The sequence below is a fragment of the Misgurnus anguillicaudatus genome, chromosome 24 (genome assembly GCF_027580225.2).
Source record: "Misgurnus anguillicaudatus chromosome 24, ASM2758022v2, whole genome shotgun sequence".
NCBI classification, from domain to species: domain Eukaryota; kingdom Metazoa; phylum Chordata; class Actinopteri; order Cypriniformes; family Cobitidae; genus Misgurnus; species Misgurnus anguillicaudatus.
In genome coordinates this window covers 46318737-46344584 of record NC_073360.2, presented here as the reverse complement: position 1 = coordinate 46344584, position 25848 = coordinate 46318737, and the positions used below count along the sequence as shown (strand labels likewise).

The window sequence follows — 25848 nt, the reverse complement described above, 5'->3', positions numbered from 1 at the left end:
TCTAATTTTATGTTGATCAAATTTGTACGTGATGTGGCAAGCGGTGCTCTGTATTTGCTTGTTCGGGGAACAGACACAGTTGAAATGTGTTGATATTCTAGTAAGATCGACTCAAAGTGCTGGGATATATGTGATCTTGACATATCATGCCAGCCAACAGACGGACAGTTAAGCTGATCCGTCTGCAGTGATGGGAGTAACGCGTTACAAAATAACGCGTTACTGTAATTCCACTACTTTTAGCAGTAACAAGCATGTAACGAAGTATTTTTTTAAATCATGTAACGCAATTACAATTACTGAAATTTAAATGAGTTCGTTACTCGCGTTACTCTTTTTTGTAAAAAATAGACAACATATCTGACGTCGCAGGACCGTAGTTGGCGGTGCAATGATTCATTACACTTCATCATAGCTGACAGTGCATATAGAATGAACATGAAAAATCTAAACGGGACAACATACCTTTGTTTAAAAATTGTGCGCAAGTCATAATCCATTCGGACTCATGTTTGTAAATTATCTTCCCCAAGCAATGCAGGCATGACATTAACTTGCATTTGTAGTCCACAAAAGTAATACATCTGAGAAATGTTCATATATTCTTAGATGTTTACATCGGCCTTCATGGAAGAGAACGATCCGCGATTGTTGTTTCCACTAAAATATTCACACTGCGCTGTACGCCCGTGTTAAAACTCCATAGTATGTGTGAGCTCGCTTTTAGTTTTAGTTTCAGTCTCTCCATATCCGAAAAAACAATCCACTCGCTCTGTGTCCGTCCGACAAAACAAACAATCCACGTAGCCTACTCCGTTTTCTGATTAAACATCTTCCTTTAATCCTGTGTATCATTTAAATCCAACAGAAAATATATACAAACAGTATATGACTATACAAACAGTATGACCAAAGAGCACAGTCCCTGCCGCAAGCTTCACAAGGCTGTGTTCCAATTCAAGGGCTGCACCCTACTAAGCATGCGATAAAAGGTGAGCACTCGGTCTTTCAAGGCGCTCAGAAGTTCGCGAAGAGAACTGAAATGAGACGGTCTAACCTTCGGAGGACGCATAATTTGCGTCACCTGCTACACGCGCACCGCGCCTGTCAGCAGGACACAGCGGAGACGTTTCTAACTTATTAAAATAAATATGAAATCAGAAAAATTATAATTTATTTTAGAAAATATGACATGTTGACACAATTGTCTCCAAATTTTTAAAGAGACACTACACAATTTTAACACATTATATATTTTTGTAAACTTGCAGAATATTTGTCTAAATGATATACATAAATAAACTAAGTTTACATATTAAGATAATTTATAACAAAAAATATTCAAAGGTTGAATCTAAAGCAAAATAGCCTCCTACTGTCAGGCAATGAAAACAGAAGATCCCAGTGCGGATAACAGAAGACTTTATTTAAATGATAATGAGATGAAAATGTCAAAAGCACGTCTGGACACAAAGCCACACCAAGGCAGACAGCTAGGGTGGAGATCACACACTGGCACGGGGCCGATGAACCACACACGTTCGGGCTCCGGCCAGACAGACGAACGGTGGGAGAGAGTATGAAGACCCCGATACGGGGTATGGTGCGTAGACCGCTCCCGTGAGCGCCGCGTCACGGAAGCCACGGGACAGGGTGTAAATCCTGCGGCGGGCAGAGGGAGAGAGAGAGAGCGTTAGAGAAACAGATGAGAGCAGCTGGACAGCTCCAGTGATGAAGGACCTCTCCGGTGGACAGCGACAATGCCGCGATGAGCTTCTGCAGTAAGTAATAGACCAGTCTGTAAATCCAACTGAGGTTGAAGACAGTCTGTAACAGGCAGCAGAGAAACAGTCCAGAGAGCCGAGGGTATAAACAGAATCCCAGCGATAAATCACAGCAAAACTCCCGAGCAGCAAAGAGCACAGACTGGGGTGGGAAGATTAAATCAGATAACTAGACACAGCAACAGGACAGGACTAGAAACTAGCTTAGCTAGTAAAACGGCGAGTACATAGACAAACGCATACGACACAATAGCGTACAATGACAAACGAACTTGCAACCACACACTAAACACACAGGGCTTAAATACACAGACTAGATGACGGGATAACAAGCAACAGGTGAGGAAGACAAGAGGAGGCAATCACACTGAACAGGAACACCTGTGAGGGAAGCACACGTGAACCTGTGAAACAAACACAAGACAACCATAACACTAAGAACACAAACCATAAATATATATATACATATATATATAAACATAAATAAATATATATATATAAATATATATATATATATATATATATATATATATATATATATATATATATATACACACACATGAAAACAGTACACAAGGCTAAACAAGACATAAAAACAAAGACTAGATAATACAAGGGAGCGGGGAAAAAGTCACAAGACACGGGAAAAACGTGGCCTAATATAACAATACCAAAACCACGTTCTCCCACACAAAACATTGTACTGTTAGAACCCTGCCATACAAAACTAGATATAATTACCAACAAGATAAAGGCAGAGTCCTAACACCTACAGTATGTGATAATTAGAGTCTTATGTGTAAAATAGCCCATCCATATTATTTTATTGTTTGACTGTTCAGTACTGTTCATATTTACATTTAAAAAGCAGACATAAAAGTAACTTAAAAGTTACTTTTCTTAGTAACTAATTACTTTTGATATACAGTAACTGGTAGAGTAATTCAGTTACTTTTAAAAGAAGTAACTAGTAACTGTAACTAATTACTAATTTTCAGTAACTTGCCCAACACTGTCCGTCTGTTTCCTGACCTGGGCCCTGGATAGTCATACTATATCAGAATTAAGACTATTAATCAGATTTCTGGTGAGTATAGCACTTCCTTCTGATGTCGGATGAAGGCCATCTCGGGTTAGGAGAAATGGTCTACCCCAGAAATGCTTCCAATTGTCTATAAACCCTACATTATGCTGAGGGCACCACTTTGACATCCAGCCATTGAGAGACACTAATCTACTATGAGTTTCATCTCCCCGGTAGGCGGGGAGGGGACCAGAGCATATTACATTGTCTGACATTGTTTTTGCAATTTCACACATCTCCTTAATAGTATCTTTGGTGATTTCCGACTGTCAGAGTCTGGTGTCATTTGTTCCGGCGTGAATAACAATCTTAGAAAACTTCCGTTTAGCATTAGCCAGCACTTTAAGTTTGGATCTAATGTCAGACGTTCTGGCTCCCGGTATACAGTCGACTATGGTGTTTGGTGCCACAATGTTAGTTTTCCTGAGTATAGAATCTCCAATGACCAGGGCACTTTTAACAGGTGTTTCAGCTAGTGTATTCCCCAGGGCAGGGATGGGCAACTCCGGTCCTGGAGGGCCAGTGTCCTGCAGAGTTTAGCTCCAACTTGCCTCAGCACACCTGCCTAAAAGTTTCTATGCGTAGTAAGGCCTTTAATTGGCTGCTTCAGGTGTCTTTAATTATGGTTGGAGCTAAACTCTGCAGGACACCGGCCCTCCAGGACCGAAGTTGCCCATCCCTGCCTTAGGGGATCGAATCTGTTAGAAAGTACCGTAACGTTATGGGTCTTAGATGGACCCCGTATATGACTATGCCGCCTGACAGTCACCCAGTTAGACCGCCGACTTGACTCTGATGTCGGAACCGAGCCATGTGTATTATGATAAACACTATGCGCGCTCGATACAGTATTTGTAATGTTTATATTAGCATCTGATGTCGGAACACTATGCGCGCTCGATACAGTATTTGTAATGTTTACATTAGCATCTGATGTCAGAACCGAGCCATTAGTCTTTCGCTCGATACAGTATTTACAACAGTAACATTAGCGGTTTTGCTATCCTCAACTAGCGTTCGGATGCGCGATTCTAGTTCAGCAACCTTCTCAGTTAATCTTAATACTTCAATACACTTAGTGCATGTAAACCCATCTATGCTAACGGCAGAAGCTAAACTATACATGTAGCAAGTAGTACATGTTACAATAACAAGCGGAGTCTTACCGCTTTCATGCTGGGCGATGGCGTCTTTGTTTACCCGAACGCGCTCCGCGGAGCTGCATCGCGTGGGGTGTTCGGTTGTGGTACGCCTCAGTCGCCTGCGAACGTCTGGGTCCAGGGTGATGTGGGGCATGCTGAATCTGCGAAGGCCGGGCAGCGGCTCCTCCACAGCTTCCCGATCGCTTCCATGTTGGGCAATGGCGTCTCCGTTCACTCGTTTACGGTCCGTGAAGCTGCATCGCGTGGAGCGCTCGTTTGTTGCATACCTCGGTCGCTTGTGGACGTCCGGAGACATGGTGAAGTGGGCGCTGTAGCTCGCGTTGGATCTGCTCAAACCGATCAACTCCTCCACAGCTTCCCGCTCAGGCGAGGACAGGTCAGAAAAGCATATATCAGATGAATCCGCCATTAGATCGGAAAATGCTAGCTTCAGTCGGCAGCGTTTGTTGATGCTAGGGGCTATATGCTAACACTGGGTGTTTATTAGTGATAAATAGTTTCACGTGGTAGTACTGCTCAATAATCCTCACGGTAAAGTATTCCTTGGTAAAACTTAATATATAAATAGGAATAAGATAGTAAAAAAAAGGCTTTTAGATGAAGAACTCGACGGAGCTCCGATGCACGATCTGTTCAGCGTGAGCGTGAGCGTCTTGAGTCTCTACTCAACTTCGCTGCTTTCCTCTTGGATGACATTGGAGTAGGTACGGTGGGCTGTTCTTAGGCCACTGATGACCACATCTTCTTTTCTTATATATTGCTCCAAGTCATTAACTCTTTTCTCCAACTCTACAATTTTCTCATCCTTCTGTGCGAGTAGATTGTTTAATTTCTTCACATCCTCTACCAAACACTCTAAGGGCTTTCTTGACATCCTCCATTTTAAATTTTGCTAGTTTTCACACTCTTGACATGTATTATCAAAAGTGCCCAAAACATCAAAAATGATGGGAAATACTCATACAAGTTAAATCCCAATGTCCATATAAAGCCATAAACTTCACTTATATGCATGGATGTCAAGTCATTTTCATGATTTTAATGGATTGTTCAAGACAAACATATCAGTAGCTGTGTCTCTGATAAGACAATGTTTTATTTTTACAACTTGTTTTATTGCTTTGATAGCAATGTGCTGTGGAAAATGTGCCGATTTGATCCAGCTAGGGTTTGGGAATAACATTTATGGCATTTTTGGTTCTGCACGGGTCCTGGTCAAACCTGTTTAGTATTATACGGGTTTGAGCTGGTTGTTGTTAACTCATTCTGGAGCAAATTAACACAACAAGTTAAAGGTCACGTTCTTCCTGATCCTGTTTTTCAAACTTTAGTTAGTGTGTAATGTTGCTGTTAGTGTATAAATAATATCTGTAAAATGATAAAGCTCAAAGTTCACTGACAGGTGATATATTTTCTTTAACAGAATTTCTCTTTTGGCCGGTTTGGACTACAATCCTCTACTTCCTGCTTTAATGACGTCACTAGAACAGTTTTTGACTAAACTCCACCCACAGGAATACGTCATTCTCAACACACTAAACAAGCTACACAATCAGAACTCATTATGTATTTCTGAAGGAGGGACTTCATAAAACAAGAAAGACATCAGCCTGTTTTTAGGACAGTGAAAACAGCGCTATAGAGATCAGTAAATTGTGTAAAAAACAGCATTTTATACCACATTTTATTACACGTGAAACATGAACACATGTTATATTGCACACCAAAAACACAATAATAGCTTTTAAAAACACAAAAAAACATGACCTTTAAATATTGTTTGCTAAGGTTTGCATATGGCGATGTGTTCTTGATGACAGTTTTACTAAAGTTATATCCTATTCTATTCCCAAAATAAGAAATATCCCAGTATATCACCCCACTTACAGTATCACAGAGGATCTTATCCTATCATAACCATTTGTATCAGGATATATACCGTATCGACAGATTCTTGCTGATAAACAGGCCTAATATGCATATTTATAAAACTCATTTGTTAATAAAACTTTCATATGACTTTTTCATTTACACTATTTTAATATAAAGACTGTAACTGAGTGTTTGTACAGATGTGTCTCTCTGTGTGAACATGTGCTGTATAATAATGAAGATAACATTTACTAAACACAATCATAAGAATAATTTATCATCTCTTTAACAAAACACATCATCATATAAAAGCTATAATCACAGTGTTTTATACCTGACAGCAGGAGATGTTGATTCATTCTTAAACTTTATTGGTTGTTTCATAGACGCATCACTCTTCATAGACACACAACTGAACTCTGAATCTGATCTCTTCTGATGATCTGAACTATAACACACAACAGATTTAATACTTTAATTTACATTACTAATATGTTTTGAAGATGATCATAATTAAAAATAGCACTTAAGTATTTTTCTATAATATAAATGTTGTGTAATAAAGTGTTTCTATAAAGTACCTGCATCCTGGAGAAAAATCTTCATGTGTTGATGTTTGTGTTTGATCCATGATGGAGCTGCAGAGGTGAATCTGATCAATCTGATCTCCACAACTGATACTGAATGAAAATAACATTCAGACACAAAATAAACTTAAAATCAAAGTGAATAAACAGACATTATAATTCAGATAAATCAATTCTGAGTGTTGAAGAAACAACTGCGTCATCAACAGACATGGGCAGTATTTCAATTAAATGTATTTTAAATATGTATTTAATTACTTTAGTGTATTTTGTAATTTGTATTTTGCAGGTGTGGAAAAAATAAAATGTAGTTTGTGACATAATATTTTGAGGGAGTGTATTTAGAGTATTTCAAAAACTTAAATATTTAAGAAAAATCATCATGCTTATCACCATAGTAAATGATTTTGCCATACTTTCGGTCTGATGTTGGCAATGGCAATGTCCATGTTAGATGCATGAAAATCACGTGACACCCTGTTGACCGAACTCCCCCCAAGAAGTAAACACAGGAGAAGAAGTGGCGCTGCTTCTCTTAAAGCCATTTGTGAGGAAATGTCTCTCTATGTTTATTCAAGCCTTTAAGGCACGAGTAGAGTAACAGTGATACGATGCCACGTTTTGTGGCAGCCTATCACACAATTGATGTGAACTTAGCTAAACATGCCATTTACGTAAGAAGCTATTTCAGGCCCTGTAGAGATTTAGTGTAATTCCCATGTTTTTTTTATTTAGCTACTTCGCCATTTTGAATGTAGCCTACACATTTCTCATATTTGTGTTATTGACCTTTCAGTAATAAAAAAAGTCTTAAGATTATTGTGAGAGTATTTTTGTATTTTCAAAATACGAATTACTTGTATTTTATTTTAATACATTTTTCACCTCAGTATTTTGTATTTTATTTTGTTACATTTCATGCGCCAGTATGTAGTTTGTAACGAAATAGATTTTGGATGCCCACCTCTGGTCTTATACAACTACACAACATTACCTCACATTAACAAAATATTAACACAAATTAAATTAAGAGTCACAAACAGCGCAAAACATTCAATAAACAACGCTAATATTAAGATGTGTTATACATTTATGAAAACTGTCAAATAAATAATAAATCTAGAAACTGAAAAGGAATAAGTGAAAAGCGTCTCGTGACAACTGAACTTACAATCTGACTGAATTCACATTCTCATAAATCCTCCAACTTTAACATCAACTACGCAAGCGACAATAACTGGTAATCCGTTATATGATCGGTGTGGTGAGGAATCCACTCAGCCCATCCCTATAAGATGGAGAATGGAAAAGTTAAACGGGAAACTTTTTACTTTCACTTTAAACCTATGACGTCACCGACAAGACTTTTTATTGAATATTAACAAGAACACAATATAGTTTACAAACAGGAGTACATATAACCATAGGCTATATTTCAGGGGTAATATGAAAACAAAATAAAAAACAAGGGAGGAAGAGAAAAAATACAAATAAAAAGGAAAGGCAATTTACATGAAAAAAATATTTTTTAAACAACCGTATAGTCTTTCTTCCTTTCAAGTTTTAGCTTTTTGATATTGTCTCTAAATATATTTTAATTTCTATTTTAAATTCTTCAAATATTGGCATTTTTTCATTCCATTTGACTTTATGAATATAATAACGGGCAATTATAATCAAATCAAGCATAAACAGAATATTATTATCACCATCAAACGAAAAACATTTTAGCATAATATCAATTTCTTCAAAGCTAACAGGCTTCATAACTTTTCTTTGTGAGTAAATACGCTCTTTCAAAAAAAAAAAGGTTTGACACTCCCAAAATAAATGATATGGGGAAATTTTACAAAAGACACAAATATGTTCTATATTCACTTTAAAACGCTGTACCATAAGTGACTTAACTGGGTAAACCTGATGAAAAATTGTATATAAAACTTCTTTCACTTTATTTGTGATGCATGTGGTGTCATCCAAATTTTACTCCAATTTTTTAAATAGGCTAAAGAATTCCAACGAGTATTAACAGCAAGTTTAGATTGAAGACTTTTAGATTATTACATCCAAAACGTATGAAATCCTTGACCTGCAACATAATAAAGAAACAAATTCTTCAACTGATTGTAAAGAATAATTATTACTTTCTTCTAAAAGCCTCAAAAGTTCCTTAATTGCCTGTAAAACCAAACAATATTAGATAGGATCGACTAAAAAGTCATGCATATGAGCAAATTCAGTATAATTGTATAAAACACCATCTTCTTTGATCAGCTGTTTTAACCAAAAAAATCACTTTTCAAACCAGTTTTCAAAAATATTGATTTGTTTCTGATCCTTTTTCTTATTCCAAATGGTACGTCACCGACAAGACGACCAATCGCTTGATGTTTGTCTCCCTCTGCTGGTAGTAATCGAGCATTACATATTTACATTATTTAAACATTATTACAACTAATTTAACCGATTTAACTTATAAACGAGGAGAAATCATTAATGTATTGCTTTAACATTTGTGTGTTTACTTTCACTCATGAAACAAAACACATCAACATCAACAATGATTAAACTGAAATCTAAATGTCTCCTCTTTTCTTCCACTAAAGCAGTAAAGTCATATGGGTTTGGTGTAATGTAAGTGATTTTTCATTATTTTTGTGTTTTTCATTAACATTCATGTATTTATCATAGTGTGAGGAAGCTGCATGAAAAGACTTCTTCAGTTGAGCTGATAGAGACACATTTAGTGATTTATTATAGAGAGATCTTTAAGATGTGTTTACTGTCTAATGAAGGTTTGTGACAGAACAGAGAAATGTTTCACAAGATAAAATAACTGTGTACAACTTTACATCACAAACTCACAACCATCACAAAACACAAACACTCTTTCATACTTGAGTAAGAGAAACACAACATATTACAAATAACGAGTTTGTTATATTCGGAACTAGACAAATTTAAATCTATTTTGGATGTGATTGACCTGTTTTTACTTATTTTATCAGATTGACCTGTTTTACTCATTATGAATGACAGTATGTAAATACACAAGTTTACTGTTAACAGACACAGACAACACAGAATACTGTTTCACATCAAGCAGTTTCTCTTTTTGACTGGCTTACTTTATTTAAACAGAAACATCTGAATTCATTCAGTCACTGATTAGGTCACATGACATACACTCTGCAATGTGATTGGCTGGCTCACAAAAATAAAAGTTAAACAAATCAAATATAAATGAGAGCACAATACTTATAAATCTTAACACCCACATTTCTATTTGATCATTTCAACAGAAGAAAATTCATACAGCAAACATAAATGAGTTAAATGTCATGATGTTTGTTGCTGGTTTTGTTAGTATATCTTCAATCATATCATCAGTTGGACAGTATCTCAGACTAATTCTGTCCTCCTTTATCACAGACCTCACAAAATGACATTTAATGTCCACATGTTTACAGGATTTTTTTCTGACGCTATGACACCCTGATTGTCTTCATAAACTCTAGATTGATATTTCAGTCCATCAATGTTTTCTAACACTCGTGTACAGTCACAGTTAATGTCATAAACTCAGCTTCACATGTGGACAGTGTAACAGTAGACTGTCTTTTAGTCTTCATGAGATTAATGGATCATTTTTGTTCAGGGCAGGCTAGTATTGTAGCAACCAAAGCACATAAACGCCTCCAAAGCGCCTCAAGCGGTCATTTTTAGAACAACACCTGACGTTCAGACGCCTTTGATGGAGTTCAGGATTTTACCTCAAGATTGTACAAATTATAATAATGACCTAATGTACTGTTCACTGAGTATGAATTTACTGTTTTGTTTTTACATTTATTTTGAATTAGGCATAGAATGTGTTGTGTTTTATTGTAAATTTATTATAAAGTTTGTGTTTGTCCTCTAGATGGCGCAGTTTGACTCTGCCGTTCAGAAAGCATCTGACAGATAATCAACAGCGATAGACCAAAGCTGAAATGTCAAGTTTATCATTTTATTAAACTTTCTGATTTTATTTACATTTCATTCAGTGTCTGAACTTTTTTGTAATTGATCACATAATCATCAAAAAGTCCTGCAGTCAGATCCTGAAGAACACAAAAGCAAAGACGTCCAATATTTGGATTTAGAGATAAATGAGCTGCGAGTCTTCAATGTTGTGCTGAACTTGAACACATTTCAGTTTAAGATGAAGTTAAAAACCCCAACAGTGTAGAAGAAGAGGAATCTTGTCAGTATTTACTTCAGTTTATGATCCTATGAGATTTCTTGCTCCTCTTACACTGACTGATAAATCGCTCTTATAGGAAATGTGTAGACAGAAGCTGAGTTAGGATGAAGATTTACCTCCAACACTTCAAAGTCAGATTTAGATAAAGTCACAGATCAGATCCTGTACTGAATAATCAACTCATACGGTTAAGAGGAAGTGATGTCACTATTGTGTCTTCTTATTCACCATCAGATCATACTGAAGATCAGACATCTTTACATCTTTACCATCTCTGTCCTAAAGTCCTGAATAAAAATGAAAGAGAAAGTCATTTAGATATGAGATCATCATCAGTGTCAGATGAAGAGATAGAAAAACAAACTATACGTGCTGTCAGTCAGTGATAGAAATGAAATCTTCAACATAATAAACATGTCAACAATCTGTTTATCACATTCACATGAGCTACAACAATACAAAAACACATTTCATCTATTTCCTCTGAATATTTGATGTCAATGTAAGAGATGAATGTATTGATATGTATGTAGTATAATATAATGACACACTGACAGTTTTATGAGTTCACACACAAACAGTAAGAAAATGAAGGTGATGCTTTATTTTAAAAGTCCTGGAGGTTGACAGTCGTGTAAATAAAGAGAAACAGCATCAATGTCAAAGCTCGACAGAGAGTTGTGTGAAGTGTCCATCAGATTTTAAGAGTTGACTTTCTCTTCTTTTTTCTAATCTTCATCTCTGTCATTTATCATCTCTACTTTGTGTTTATCTGTTGTGTATATATTGTGTTTGTGTTGTTATTTCTGTCTGTATTCTGATGATTTGATAAATAATGCTTAAAACATGAAATAAAAACCAAGTTGTTATAAAAAGAATTTAAGATAAACATCTAGTCAAGTGTGCATAACTATAGAGGTGTCGGCCTATCAAACAAACCCCATTAACAAACATCATATATAATGTGTAAGAAGAGTAAGATCACAGTATTAAATCCTGGAGTGAACAAACTCAACATCACAGTTAGTAAACAGACTCAGACATTGTGTTGAATTCTTATTGTGTTGATCTGACAAAGCATCAAGTGTTGTTCATGTACACTTCATATTTTCTGTTTGTTGGGTTTAAAGGATACACAGCCTATAACAGCAGCAGATCAATTTACATTTATTTTTAATATTTATATTCTAGGATTTAAATGACACTGCATGAGTTTACTTTAAACATTTATTTAAATGAGCTCTACTCACCGTACTGTCTGTAGTTTATAATGTGGATCATCTTTTAGATCAGAGATCAGCTTCACTCCTGAAATTGTGAGTTTATTCTCATACAGATCCAGATGTGTCAGGTGTGATGGGTTTGATTGTAGAGCTGAAGTCAGAGCAACACAACCTTCATCTGTGATATTACACTTCATCAACCTGTAGAGAACAGAGACTTTATGTGAATTATACAAAACTACAAAGTTTGTTCACAAATCTGTAACCTCCATCTCTTCATGTAATGTTCCTCTTTCAATCCCTCAGTAACTGAGACACTGTGTGTTTAAATGTCAAATAAATCCATCACACAGCTGACTATTAGTGTTAGATGTCCTAAACCACATGAACATTTCTTCATAAATCTGTATTGAGTTCATGACTCACACTTGTAATTCTCATCAGGTATTTGATATAAAAATCTTCCTCTATTACAGGAGGAATATCAGCTGGAGATAACATAACTCTGATCTTACATTTAAAGATGTTACAGTGTTTAAAGATCAATTTCACTCAATCTATAAAAACATTATTAATGTGTGTGTCAGTGTCAATGATGGATCAATGTTTTTAATCATCTTTATAAAAACAACACGACGAGGAGAAAAACTCTTCATACACAATAATATCAGCAAAGATTTCATCAAAGAAACACCAAACTACATTTTCTGACATTTTAACAGAGGAGTTTTGTTGTACGTTGTGAAGGAAATTGAAATGAATCATAACTAATTATAACTAACATGTCTTTTCCTTACAGGTTTGAACATTTTTACTATATGCTTTTGACAATAAAATGTTTTGAAATAGATGAAGTACGTGTGGTTAAATGATTTCAATTTAAACCACATGACTTGTTAAAGTTGAGGTCATCAAGAAAGTAAAATTTGGTTTTGTCTGCATGGTAACAGAGAGGAGTTTCTGAATTGTAGATATGAAGAATAAATCATATTAGAGATAAATTATGTGACTTTGTCATGTATCTATCCTATATAAACTCTTGTATTCTTTCTGATGATTCGTCGTGATTAAATCATATTCAAAGACATTGACTGGAGTCTGTCAGGTTGAACACATGATCTTATTTCCTCAAGTGTTTGTTTTCATTAGGGGTGGGAATCGATTCATGACTCCCTCATGAATCGATTCAAAATCGACATATATAACTAATATGTTAACCGGCATATCGATATGTAACTGTAACTGACATATCATCTAATCATCATCATTATACACAGTGATTTTGGCAGTATTACTGTATTTATCTAATGCAGCACACAGCACCTCCATCTGAATAACAAATGATGTGCATATTTTTACAGAAGTATATTCATGTTCTTATCTATATCTAAACATTTAGTGGCAGGTTTTTTGAAACGCTATTAGCACATCAGATGAGTCTGTAAATGAAAGGCGCTGTTTCTTCCTGACGCTCACTGGACAGAGAAAAGGCAGAGGAAGATCATCCCAACATGTATTTTGTTTTCTTGCAGTTTAGAATGAGTGAAATAGGGTTAGATGTATTTGTTTTTTCTTTCTGCTCGTGTAAGCTCTGCTGCGGGTGCTCGTGTGGTCGCGCTCTCAAGCTGTCCATGTGCAGCATCCCTCCAGCAGTTGAGTTCAGCCTTTTGGTTCTGATAACATCACGTTATTATTTTGTAAAATAACTTTTAAGAATCAATTCTTGTCATTTGTGAATTGATTCAGAATCGTCCACATCATGATGCATCAAAGAATCAATCGGGGACTCTTCAGTGTTTGTCTTCTGTGGACACCCGGTGAGGATAAATGTCTTGTGTGTGTTGTCTACACGGTTATGTAACTTAAGTCAGTCAGGTGTGTAGGGGAAATCTAACAACACAACATCATAATTATTCATGAGACTGCTGATGTATCTGCTTACTGATCAGGGCCCAGTTACCCAAAACATTCTTATCGCTAAGTAGTTCTTAACCTATTTCTTAACCTCTCTCTTAACTCTATGGCACGATTCCCAAAACGTTTGTACGCTAAGTATATCTTCTGTAAGTCACACTTTCGTAAGGTTGGTCTGGACCATTCGTAAGCTTTCTCTTAGCGTTGTTTGAGCTCAAAACGCTATCGCCGCCACTGTGTCTTTATATATCAGCACAGCGCAGTACAAGTCAAACTATGGTATGCTGACAATGATTTTATGTTATGGACATTTTTAATAAAATATGTTTGCAATGAATACAGGACTATTTATGCAGTTGACTTTATTTGGTATCAGAACTAATGAATCAAAGACGGCGCCGGTGTTTGTTCCTCATTGAAGTCTGTTCCCTCTATGTTTATAGCGTTTTCATCACGTTACATTTATAATTTATTTAGAAAGATTAAAGATTTCAATTGGTTATACTAAAAAGCAATAATATCATGTATTCTATTATACAATTTTTTAAAAAATATTTCATATTTGACAGTTTTATGCCTTTTTACATATAGCTCTTTTTTCCCTACTGTTTGTTTTAAAACCTTTATGTTTCCATACATAATAAATATATATATTATATGTATAATATGATTCATACTGTAAAAATAATTGACTTACAATCAAGAACAGTCAAGATACATTACATAAATGCACACACACACACACACATCTCAGTAGCCATTAAAACTTTCAATGTATATAAAGAATAAACATATAATGTGATAAAAACGCTATAAAAACACTACACTAAAGGGAAACATAGGGAACAGACTTCCACACAACACCGGTAACTTCGAAACAATTTTTTTATTTGGCAACCCTTAAACCTTTTGACATTTTGCTTGACGTGGCTAAATAAATAAAAAATTTGCCTCCCAAGACAACTCATTATGGAGCTGCTGGATCTTCTCAGACCATATTCTCTATCTAACTAGGTTGTTTTTATTGAAAACATTAATGGTAAGCAATACCGCATTAAACAGAAGTAACTGCAGCAGCTTGCCAATCAATTCTGATTGTTAAGTACCTTACCATTAGTATAAAAGTGTATAACATCATTTTTAAAAGTCGTACAACCCATGTCAAGAAGCGGCACAAGTGGCACAACGGGATAATGAGGGTGGATGATTAGAGAGGGATACCTGCTTCGTCTATATTACTGACAATTTGATTTTATGGATAACTTAAACCATGTTAAAATTAGAGATGTTCCGATACCATTTTTCTCTTCCCGATACCGATTCCGATACCTGGGCTCAGGGTATCGGCCGATACCGAGTACCGATCCGATACCTGGGTGTATATCTGTAAAATATACAGCTATACATACTACTAGTCCTGTATGAATGGATATAACGGTTTTATGGTGTGCTTCAGACTTATTCCTGTATAAAACATGAACAAATACATACAGTGAACTAGGGTATTTTTATTATCTGAAAGACATTTGACAGTAATATTTATTTTTCCTAAGAGAAAACGAGCCACAAATCTAACACTGTACACTGAAAGGGTATTTTAGTTTTAGAATAATTTGAAAAATCTGTGGAATTCTGTGGGATGATTTTAAATGTTTTTAGAAGAAATTAGTGAACTTAAGCTATTACAAGGCTTACAATTAAAATGAATACACCAAACCATTGAGTCCTCTGAATTAAACTGGACCAACATGAACCAGATAATGTGCATGTCAAGATAGAATTATAGTTTGTAGCCTATATAAAATGACATATATTATTGTTAATATATATTATAGCAGAATAAAGAATAAAAAAGCTTGTGTAAACGTTCTCATTATGAATTAAGCACGTATGAAGATAATTTCATCATTTTTACAACGCAATGTAAACTTTATATTAAACATAACAAGAGCATTCGTCTTGTAAACGGATTTGAAATTATGGATGTGCTGTGCTGACTGTCCCGTCACATAGACGACAGAGACAAGTAAGATCTGCGGTAAAACTCAGTGGTAAGTTTTATTTCATCTCAAATATCAAACAGTTCATGCTCTTATCATTAAAAACAATCACAGCAAACAGCACACGCAGGGTTTATGTACTTATCAATGCTGCTCACAAACGCGCGAGGCTATGTATGTGTACTTGTTGTCAATGACAGTACTGGTCACTCACAAACGCGCTCAAGCGCGGGGTACGTGTGCTTGTCAATCACGGGCATTAACTCCGTTGAGTACTCCGCCAAAATCTGCGGGCGCGGATTCCGTTGAGACATGTCGATGTTTTGTTTTATTAGTCTGAAATACTAACAAACAGCGGACATACGGCTGCATGCTTTCATTTCTTTGCCGCTCTAAGTAGTAAACAGTGGTTGCGTCACGCATGAGGTAACTTCCTGGTGTTTGCATTCAGAGCAGTGAACTGCGAAGAAGAAATGAGTTTCGCTTTGCAGCGTTAGCTATAACGGGCATAACTAGGTTTAGTAAGAAAATGGTATCGGATCAGTACATGGGTTCAAGTACTCGCCGATTCCGATGCCAGAATTTTTTGTGGTATCGGCCGCATTTCCGATACTGGTATCGGAATCGGAACAACTCTAGTTAAAATAAATGTTACTGGAATAGTTTGAGTAATGTTCCATGTGTATATAACGTGTTGTCTTTCTAAACATTGTAATGCACCTTTGCGTGAAGTGGAAAATCGATCCCTGAGTGATCGATCGCAAATAATTCAGCACCTTCATTTGGGATAGCAACATTGTACGTTGCACTTAGAGGCAGCGTGTTAAGAAGCTTCCTACACTCTAAAAACTCCTGGGTTATTTCTTCAACCCATATTCTGGGTTATTTGTGTTGGGTTAAAATTATGGGTTATTTTTTCAGAGAGTAACCATTTGCTGGGTTATAGGGCTAATATTTTGACCCAATTCCTGGGTTGTTTGGGTTTCTGGGTTATTTTTCAAAAATTAACCCATGTTCTGGGTTAACGCCCCTCCCCCCGCTGTTCTGGAATTTTCTCACAACTGTCACTTCACGGAGTTCGCAGCGCGCTCGATCCGTTTTGGCCTGGGCTTCTTTGTTGTGTATTCAAGGTAAGCAAGTATTTTAAGTGTCAATGTAACCTAAACTTTCTGTGTCCATGTCCCCGTTGCTTATCTCATTGTTATAATACCGGTAAAAATACGGTAAGTACAGGGCAGCTATGACTTCGTGCAACATTAAGGGGGTCGGGGGTTAAGGGGGAACACCGGACGAGAAGCGCCGTGCCGTAAGACCACTCGAGGTATCCCGCACTTTCTCAGTTTATGGCCAGCAATATTGTTATGTTTAACCCTTGTGTGGTGTTCGGGTCTGTGGGACCCGTTTTTAATGTTTACTAAAAGAAAAATTATGCAATTAATTGTTGTTTCAACCTCAGATTCATTGGCCTTGGCTCATTTTCTATAAAGAACATAAAAATAAACAACTTTATAATGACTGTACACTGTACACCCCCCCCTACACATTTATATTACATATGTGGTGTTCGGGTCCACTGGACCCGGAGGTAATAAGAGAGTGAAAATTGAATGTGCTATGTAACTTAACTTTGTTTTTCTCTTATCTGGGACTCCTGTGAGTGCATGAGTGTGTTTGTATATATGTCTGTACATATGTGATGGATGCATGTCAGAGTTTTGTCCTTCTGCACTTGCTGTAACAGCGCAAAGATACATCATGTTATATATCATGCATGAACACTTGTCTGCCCCCACTGTCCCAAACACTTTACCTTTTGTCTAACAGGAACCATTCTACATTTTACCATTATATCCTTTACAAATAATAACCATGGTTGTATTATAGTAAAAGTGTAGTAATCATTGTAAACTGGTGTATTGATTACTATTTGTAAAACCATGAGTTACCACAAAACCTATGGTGTGTGTGTTTGTGTGTGTATGAGTGTGTGTGAGAGAGTGAGAAATGGAGAAAGTAAAATTTCATATCCAAGCATTTTCATCAGTTTAGGTTGTAGCCAAAAGCAACACATTGTACTGCAGTGTGTGTGGACATAAGATGGACAGGAAGACACAGTATACGTCTATAAAATGCAAGAAATGCATATGCAACACAACTACACAGTTAAAATCTGCTTCTTATGTGTTGTGTAGGCTGACATGAACAGGTTATGTGTTCAGTATGGATAATGTGTTATGATACCGCATCTTTTCAGATGGGGCTTGTGCTGTATAGACGGACACAAATGTGTACAATTTCAAACTAAACTATTCAAAGAATTAAACATCAAAGTGATGAAAAACTTATTTGAGATGAAAAAGTGATGAAAATACTTATTTTAGATAAACATCTGGGGGAGAATAGAATTTTCTTCTCTTATTTCATATTATCACAAAATCGAATAGCACTTTAATCTATATATAGTCCTCTACCAGTGGTAAATGACAAATATTAACTATAAATTCTGTCTATATTACTTGCAATGAGGCTAAAGTAATCATCTGTAAACAGTTATACATAAATTTGTATGACTGCATTGGTTTAAGATATAAATAATACAGTGGGTCCACTAGACCCACAAACATTGTCTAAGTAACAGAAATATGAACACCACACAAGGGTTAAGGACATTATGGAATTAAGATATATCAGTAGTATGTTATGATTGTACTGTATTATTAAATACAATCGTTGCTGAGTCTGCAGTCTGAACACTTTACCTCAGAGCGTCCGTAAACTGAATGAATTTAGAATATCACCTGAAAATCCAATATCAACAAATTTTCATGAGAGTAGCTGATTTCTGTAAATGAATGTAAAATTTAATGTACATTACAGCACATGGTGAAGTCCCTATATACATTAACAACAATTTGAGACAAATAAGTGTAAATTTAAAACTATGTACATGGCGCCGCAGACAGACGCAAAATGGCGCCGCCGGTACACACACATACTGTACCCTGTGTCTCTTCGTTCCCTAGCTCCCGAGGTCGTGAATCAGTTTACCATGTACACAGGTTCGGGCACTGGTAAGGACTTTAGCTCGCTTGACATTGGGACACTGTTAACTTATTATCATGTGATGTGGCTGCTTAAGCGTGTTGTAATCACTCACAGCTGTTACTCATCAACAACCGGCAAAACCAACAGCTCTTTGACTTATTTTTTAAACAATACATTGTGAAAAACGCTGTCATTATCCTCTTATATATCCATGCATAAAATTGAAGGAATATGATTACATTTTAAATATAATTTTTTTTAACAATTTTAAATAAATGTTATTATTTTAAATATTGAGTAGATTGTGGTCCCTTACTGTCTAGAGATGTGTGCTTTTTATTTAAAACTAAAACAAAATGTTTGTCTTTATAAAAATTCTGTCGCATTTCATTTAGTTTATTAAGTCGATATTCAGAAAAGGTCACGTGATTTCCAGTAAGGGAACATAGGGACCATCGATGCTCACAGGGTTTTGTGTTGCTTTGAGTTATGTTTACCAGCTGCACCATGCTTATAATATTATACAGTGCTCTACTGGCTGAAGTAGTGAGATTTAAAGAAGCAGGTCAAGTCTTCAAATTGTTGCTAACCTCTATATGTTTTCTCCAGGTCTGTTTAAATGGACAGCTTTGTCACTGATAAGCTAACTGAGTGGCGGCTGTTTGAGCTGACAGAGACATTTTTGAGGTGAGCTTTTTACTCTTTATTGCCCTAATATCATCTCTCTATACCTAAACATTTTTCTTTAAAGGAAAACTACACCGTTTTTCAATATTTTACTATGTTTTTACATTAACTTTGACGAAATAATACATCCCTGTCTTTTTCAAAGCGTGCAGTACATCGTGTACAGCGTGTCGTGAATGTGTTAGCATTTAGTCTAGCCCCATTCATTCCTTAGGATCCAAACAGGGATGAATTTAGAAGCAACAAAACACTTCCATGTTTTCCCTATTTAAGAGGCGACGATATTTTAAGCGGATTAAAAAATGAGAACTATGTTGTATGGCGGAAGAGCACTTAGTTTGCAGCACTTTGACCTCTGGTGCAGTAACATCACTCCTGTGAACTCTCCCATCTTTTTCAAAATCGGTGTGATGAGTGATGATGTTACTGCACCAGAGGTCGAAGTGCTGCAAACTAAGTGCTCTTCCGCCATACAATATAGTTCTCATTTTTATCCGCTTAAATAGGGAACACATGGAAGTGCTTGGTGGCTTCTAAATTCACCCCTGTTTGGAATGGAATGAATGGGGCTAGGCTAAATGCATTAATAACACGCTGTACAAAGATGAACTGCATGCATAGAAAAAAGACAGGGATGTATTATTTCGTCTAAGTTAAGGTAAGAACATAGCAAAATATTAAAAAAACTTTTTCTTTAACAGGGCTTAAAGGGATAGTTCACCCAAAAATGAAAATTCTGTCATCATTTACAGGCCATCTGTCATGGTCCTGTCAGCCCTGTATGTATTTTATGTGTTTCATGTGACAGGATCATGGCAGCCCACTGTTGTCTTGTTTTGTGTGGAGAATCATGTGGTCTGTGTATGTTTTGTGTACCGCATGCTCTCCTGTCTTTAGTCTTAACCTTACCCTCCTGTTTCCTTGTTAAGTCTTGATTAGTTAATTCCCTCCACCTGTTTGTCATTGTTCCCTAGTTTAGTTTTCCCTATTTAAAGCCATTGTGTCTTACGTCTTGTGCCGGTTCATTGTGTATTCAGGGATACCATGTTGTGTGTGCGCTTTGTCTTGTCGTGTTTATTTTGTAGTCATTGTCATTGTTTGCCCCCTTGAGGGTTTTATGATTTAATAAACGTCTTTGAGTTACGAGCTGTCTGCGATTGGGTTCTATCCACCACCACACCTTGACAGAATGAACCGGCCATTCTGGAACCCAGCAGACAGCTCTTTTGTTTTGTTTTTTACCTGATGTCGTCGAGTCTGCTGTTGTCCGTCCAGTCCTGCTTTGTCCTGATGTCTATCCAGTCCTGCCCCGTCCTGCCGTTGTCTGTGGAGTTGTGTTCCTGTGGCCGTGCAGTGAGCCCCGCGGGTGTGTTCCTGATCGGTGGCGTCTTCGGTAGGGCTACTGGTCGACGAGCTTCGCGGGAGTGTTCCTGTTCGGGGAGCTCCGCGGGACAGATCCGGATCAACGAGCCCCACGGGAGTGTGCTGGTCGGTGAGCCCGCGGATAAGTGCCGGGATGGTGTGATTCGCGGGAAGTTCCTGGTCGGCGGATCCCGTGGGAGTGTTGGAACGTCGGACTGTTGCCGCGATGGAGCTCTTTTCAGCGAGCCCCGCGACAGAGGATCGGCCAGCAAGCTCCGAGATTCTCACTGGTCAGTGAGCCCCGCGAGCATTTCTATACGGCGTGTCCTGTGTCCTGTTCGGGGTCGGCGGGCCGAGCGGTGCTGGGTTCCGGGCCCACTTCCTGGGCGGAGACCGTCTGTCCCGCCTTCTTGTTTTCGGGGGTCCGGACATTGGGCACTGTCGGCCTTTTGGCCGTTGGACTTTGTTTATTGTTTTATGTTATGTTTAGATGTTGCCTGGGGACGCCTCCAGAGGGGAGTACTGTCATGGTCCTGTCAGCCCTGTATGTATTTTATGTGTTTCATGTGACAGGATCATGGCAGCCCACTGTTGTCTTGTTTTGTGTGGAGAATCATGTGGTCTGTGTATGTTTTGTGTACCGCATGCTCTCCTGTCTTTAGTCTTAACCTTACCCTCCTGTTTCCTTGTTAAGTCTTGATTAGTTAATTCCCTCCACCTGTTTGTCATTGTTCCCTAGTTTAGTTTTCCCTATTTAAAGCCATTGTGTCTTACGTCTTGTGCCGGTTCATTGTGTATTCAGGGATACCATGTTGTGTGTGCGCTTTGTCTTGTCGTGTTTATTTTGTAGTCATTGTCATTGTTTGCCCCCTTGAGGGTTTTATGATTTAATAAACGTCTTTGAGTTACGAGCTGTCTGCGATTGGGTTCTATCCACCACCACACCTTGACACCATCTACAGCAGGGCTATTCAATTAGTTTGTCGTGGGGGCCAGTTCATAAAAAGTATCTTAAATGAGGGGCCGGAGATATAACAGTGATGATGACTAAATTTTTCTACATTTAAACATATTCATGTTGTATTTTGAAACTGCATAACAAAATCATCAGTGCATTGTACAATAGGCTTTTTCTACAAACATGTATTTTGAAACTGCATTCAACAACATTAGTGCATTGTTAGATGTCAGAGTAGGCTTTTTCTACATCCAGACATGTTCGTTGTATTTTAAAATTGCATAACAACATAAGTAAGATGCCCAAGTAAGCTTTATTATACATTTAAATAGGTAAATAAGATCCATATCACACTTGAGAATTTAACTCATTTACTCACTTCAGTGCACATAACAAAAAAGTTTATAATATGGAACAATTGTTTTATGCTGTTTTTTTGTCAAAAGCTAATTATTACAGTAGCCCTATTTAAACTACAACAGCCATCTTAATAACTGGCAAACATTAGGCTACCTTCTAATAAACAGAATATGTTTTTAGATTTCGCAAGAGCAGTAAAATCAGGTGTATGTTTGTCAGCATGATACGCATACAGTGGTGCAGGTGCTGTGAGCGATGGGCGACTAACTGTTACTCGTTTTAATTGCATTCTTATGTGAGAACGATGACTCGCATAATATTTGAGCTTTTGTCTGCTTTGAATTTTGGAGAAACTGCAGGATCTTTTTGTCTAGTCCACAAAATCGTTTCAACGAGTTTTCTTTATTAAGACATCTAACGTTAATGTAATTGTGGATAAGCATAAACATATCAGACAACAGTTGTCGGAAAAGGCAGTGTTTTAAGCTGAAAATACAACAAACAAAGTTAAAACAACCATAGAGTCCGGTCTCTTAACTCACCACTGTCTGTCAGCTATCGCGTCTTGAGACGCGGGCGCGAGCGGGGGCGGCGATCGCTTTGAACTTGTGGACAAAAGCGCGAATATAATCACGTGACACAGCTGCTCGCACCAGTCACGTGACTCGCGCTCTGCAGCTCATGCTGCATGAAACAGACGCACGCGCATCAACTCGTAACTGTACGGCCCGTTGTCTAACTTACTAAATTTATTTTAGAGATGTCTTTTTTACAGACTACATAAGGGCCGGATCAAATTACCTTGGGGGCCGGGTTTGGCCCGCGGGCCGCCAATTGAATAGCCCTGATCTACAGGGTTGAGAAGAAGACTATCCGGCATTCAACTGAAGAGTCCCTGACAGCGTTCATACACCAAATGTCTGTAAGTACAATGGACCAGTTTCTCAGCACCACTCTGTGAGAGAATATTCTTAATTCTATAACTATACTGTACATGTCAAAGAAGACTATCCAGGGGACATGTTTCATGTGAAAGCTAAAGGGTGAATCTTGGTTTAAGAAAAACAACTTCAAGGTTCCTCCAATCTGACTAGAAAGTGAAGTTAAAGATGTTAAGTTTTATTACTCAGTGGTTCTCAACCTACATTTTCTTGTACACATTCATGACCCACTCAAAATGAAGACACCAATTAAGAACCACAGCTCATTTGGCTTCCTTGTACAGTTAGTATCAGCATTATAACACAAACTGGTAGTCTATTATCTTGCTTACAATTTACTTTCTACACAATATTCACTTTATATCTTTCTGTCTCTGTCTGTTTTAGGTTGGAACAAATATGGTGGAATACAGTGGCGGCTCTTAACTGCTCATCCGAAGATGCGCCAATTCAAAATAAGTGTTCAGATTGTCACGTTTATGGTTCCCTTTTCCAAAATATGTGTCCTGCGTGTCGACAGATCCTGTGTGCATCACGTGTTTTGTCAAAATAAGTGTCTGCTGCACATGCTGTGAGGAATTTCGAAGAATGAACCCAAGAGCAGACACGGGAGGACAGGACAAGACTTTTATTGTGACAAGACAGGGGCAAAAACAAAAACCCACGAGGGGGCAAACAAGAGAGGAAGCATACAACAATAAACTAACACTAGACTAGACTAGACACAAGACTAACAATGTACTTTACAGGTAACAGTAGACTACACTTAACTACACTAAACAGGGTACTCACAAGATTATTCAAACAATGACAGATCTTGGCACAGGTAACAGACTGGAAACATCAGACGAACGAGCACAGAACAATGAAAACGAGGACTTTAAATAGGGAGCAAATGATGAGGACAATAGGTGAAACTAATAAACGAAGATGACAAGGGAGCGGGGTAAAAGAGACAAGACACTGAAAACACGTGACTGGAAACACACATCCAAAGCCACGTGTCCCCACACATAACATGGTACTGTCAGAACCCTGCCACTAGAGACTAGATTCTAAACATAACAAGATTCTGACAGGATCCTGACACATGCGTCAAAACCGTTTATGATACAATAGACGCTCGTGCTCCTAAAATACACGCCAGACACTTCCTTAACAGTAAACTCTTATTACGCATGAGATTATGCGAGTATCTGGCAAACGCGAGCATCTCTTTTATCATAAACCCTTTAGACGCGTCTGCAGCAGGCACTTATTTTGACATGACACGTGATGCACACACGATCTCTCAAAGCGCAGAACACATATTTTGAAATTACAAACCACACACATGACAAGCTACATACAGTGGGTATAGAAAAGAATCACCCCCCCTTTAAAATACTCACATTCTGCTGCCCTGCAGCCCGAACCGAAGACAGACAAAAGCGATTTTTGTTTCATTCAGCTGCATTTACAACTTATAACATCCAAGTGAAAGATACAATACCATCTTGTCATTTAAAAAAAATACAAAATAAAAAACAGAATCACTGAATTGGAAAAAGGATCACCCCCCTCCTAAAAATGACTTGTAAACCCAACCAGGTGTAGTTAATCACCTTCTCAATAGCACACAAAGCCAATTGACTTTCAACTGTGATCAGCTGTCGTCATTTTGATTAGCTCAACATGAAACAAGCTTTTCCTGAAGCATTTCAGTCCTTGGTAGTGCAACTGAAGAAAACAATCAACTATGGGTGGCAAGGCATTGTCAAAAGATTTGTGGATCTGTTGTGGAGAGGCACAAGTCAGGAGATGGATACAAAAACATCTCAAAGGCTTTATCAGTGCCTAGAAGCACAGTGAAGTCTATTATTAAGAAGTGGAAGGTATTTGGTACAACACAGACCCTCCCTGGGTCAGAATGTCGCTCCAAACTGGATGAAAGAGCCAGGAGGAAACTGGTCAGAGAGGCTACCAAGAGGCCTACAGCAACTCTGAAGCAGTTGCAGGAATTCATGACAAAGACTGTTCATTGTGTGCATGTGACAACAATGTGGCTTGTATGGGAGGGTTGCAAGAAAAAAGCCACTCCTCAAGAAAGGCCACATGCAGTCACGACTGAGCTTTGCCAAAACGCACCTTGAAGATTCTAAGGCCACGTGGAAAAAGGTGTTATGGTCAGATGAGACTAAAATTGAATTATTTGGCCTCAACGCCAAACGATATGTCTGGCGAAAATCCAATACAGCTCACCATCCCTACAGTAAAGCATGGAGGTGGTAACATCATGTTATGTGGTTGTTTCTCTGCAGCAGGGACTGGAGAACTTGTCAGGATAGAAGGAAAAATGGATGGGGCAAAATACCGTCAAATTCTTGAGGAAAATCTGCTGCTCTCTGCCAGAAAGTTGTCAATAAGAAGAAGATTTACCTTCCAACATGACAATGACCCAAAGCACACAGCAAAACTGACCACACAGTGGTTGAAGGACAAAAAGGTGAATGTCCTTGCATGGCCTAGTCAGAGCCCAGACTTAAACCCCATTGAACATTTGTGGAATGACTTGAAGACAGCAGTCCACAAACGGTCACCATCAAATTTAACTGAATTGGAGCGGTTCTGCAAAGAAGAGTG

At 37.7% G+C, this 25848-nt stretch overlaps 1 protein-coding gene and 1 long non-coding RNA gene across 2 annotated transcripts in view; both read right to left on the bottom strand.

The window, feature by feature from the left end:
* The window catches only part of LOC141361723 (protein NLRC3-like), an 843841-nt gene that overhangs the window by 615576 nt on the left and 202417 nt on the right, over positions 1 to 25848 (bottom strand). The gene's annotated exons all lie outside the window — the stretch shown is intronic.
* LOC141361378 (uncharacterized) lies at positions 6244 to 7834 on the bottom strand. The gene is made up of 3 exons (XR_012367433.1): positions 7662 to 7834; positions 6485 to 6583; positions 6244 to 6351 (listed from the first exon to the last, which is right to left on the bottom strand). It is a non-coding gene; the product is annotated as an uncharacterized lncRNA (long non-coding RNA).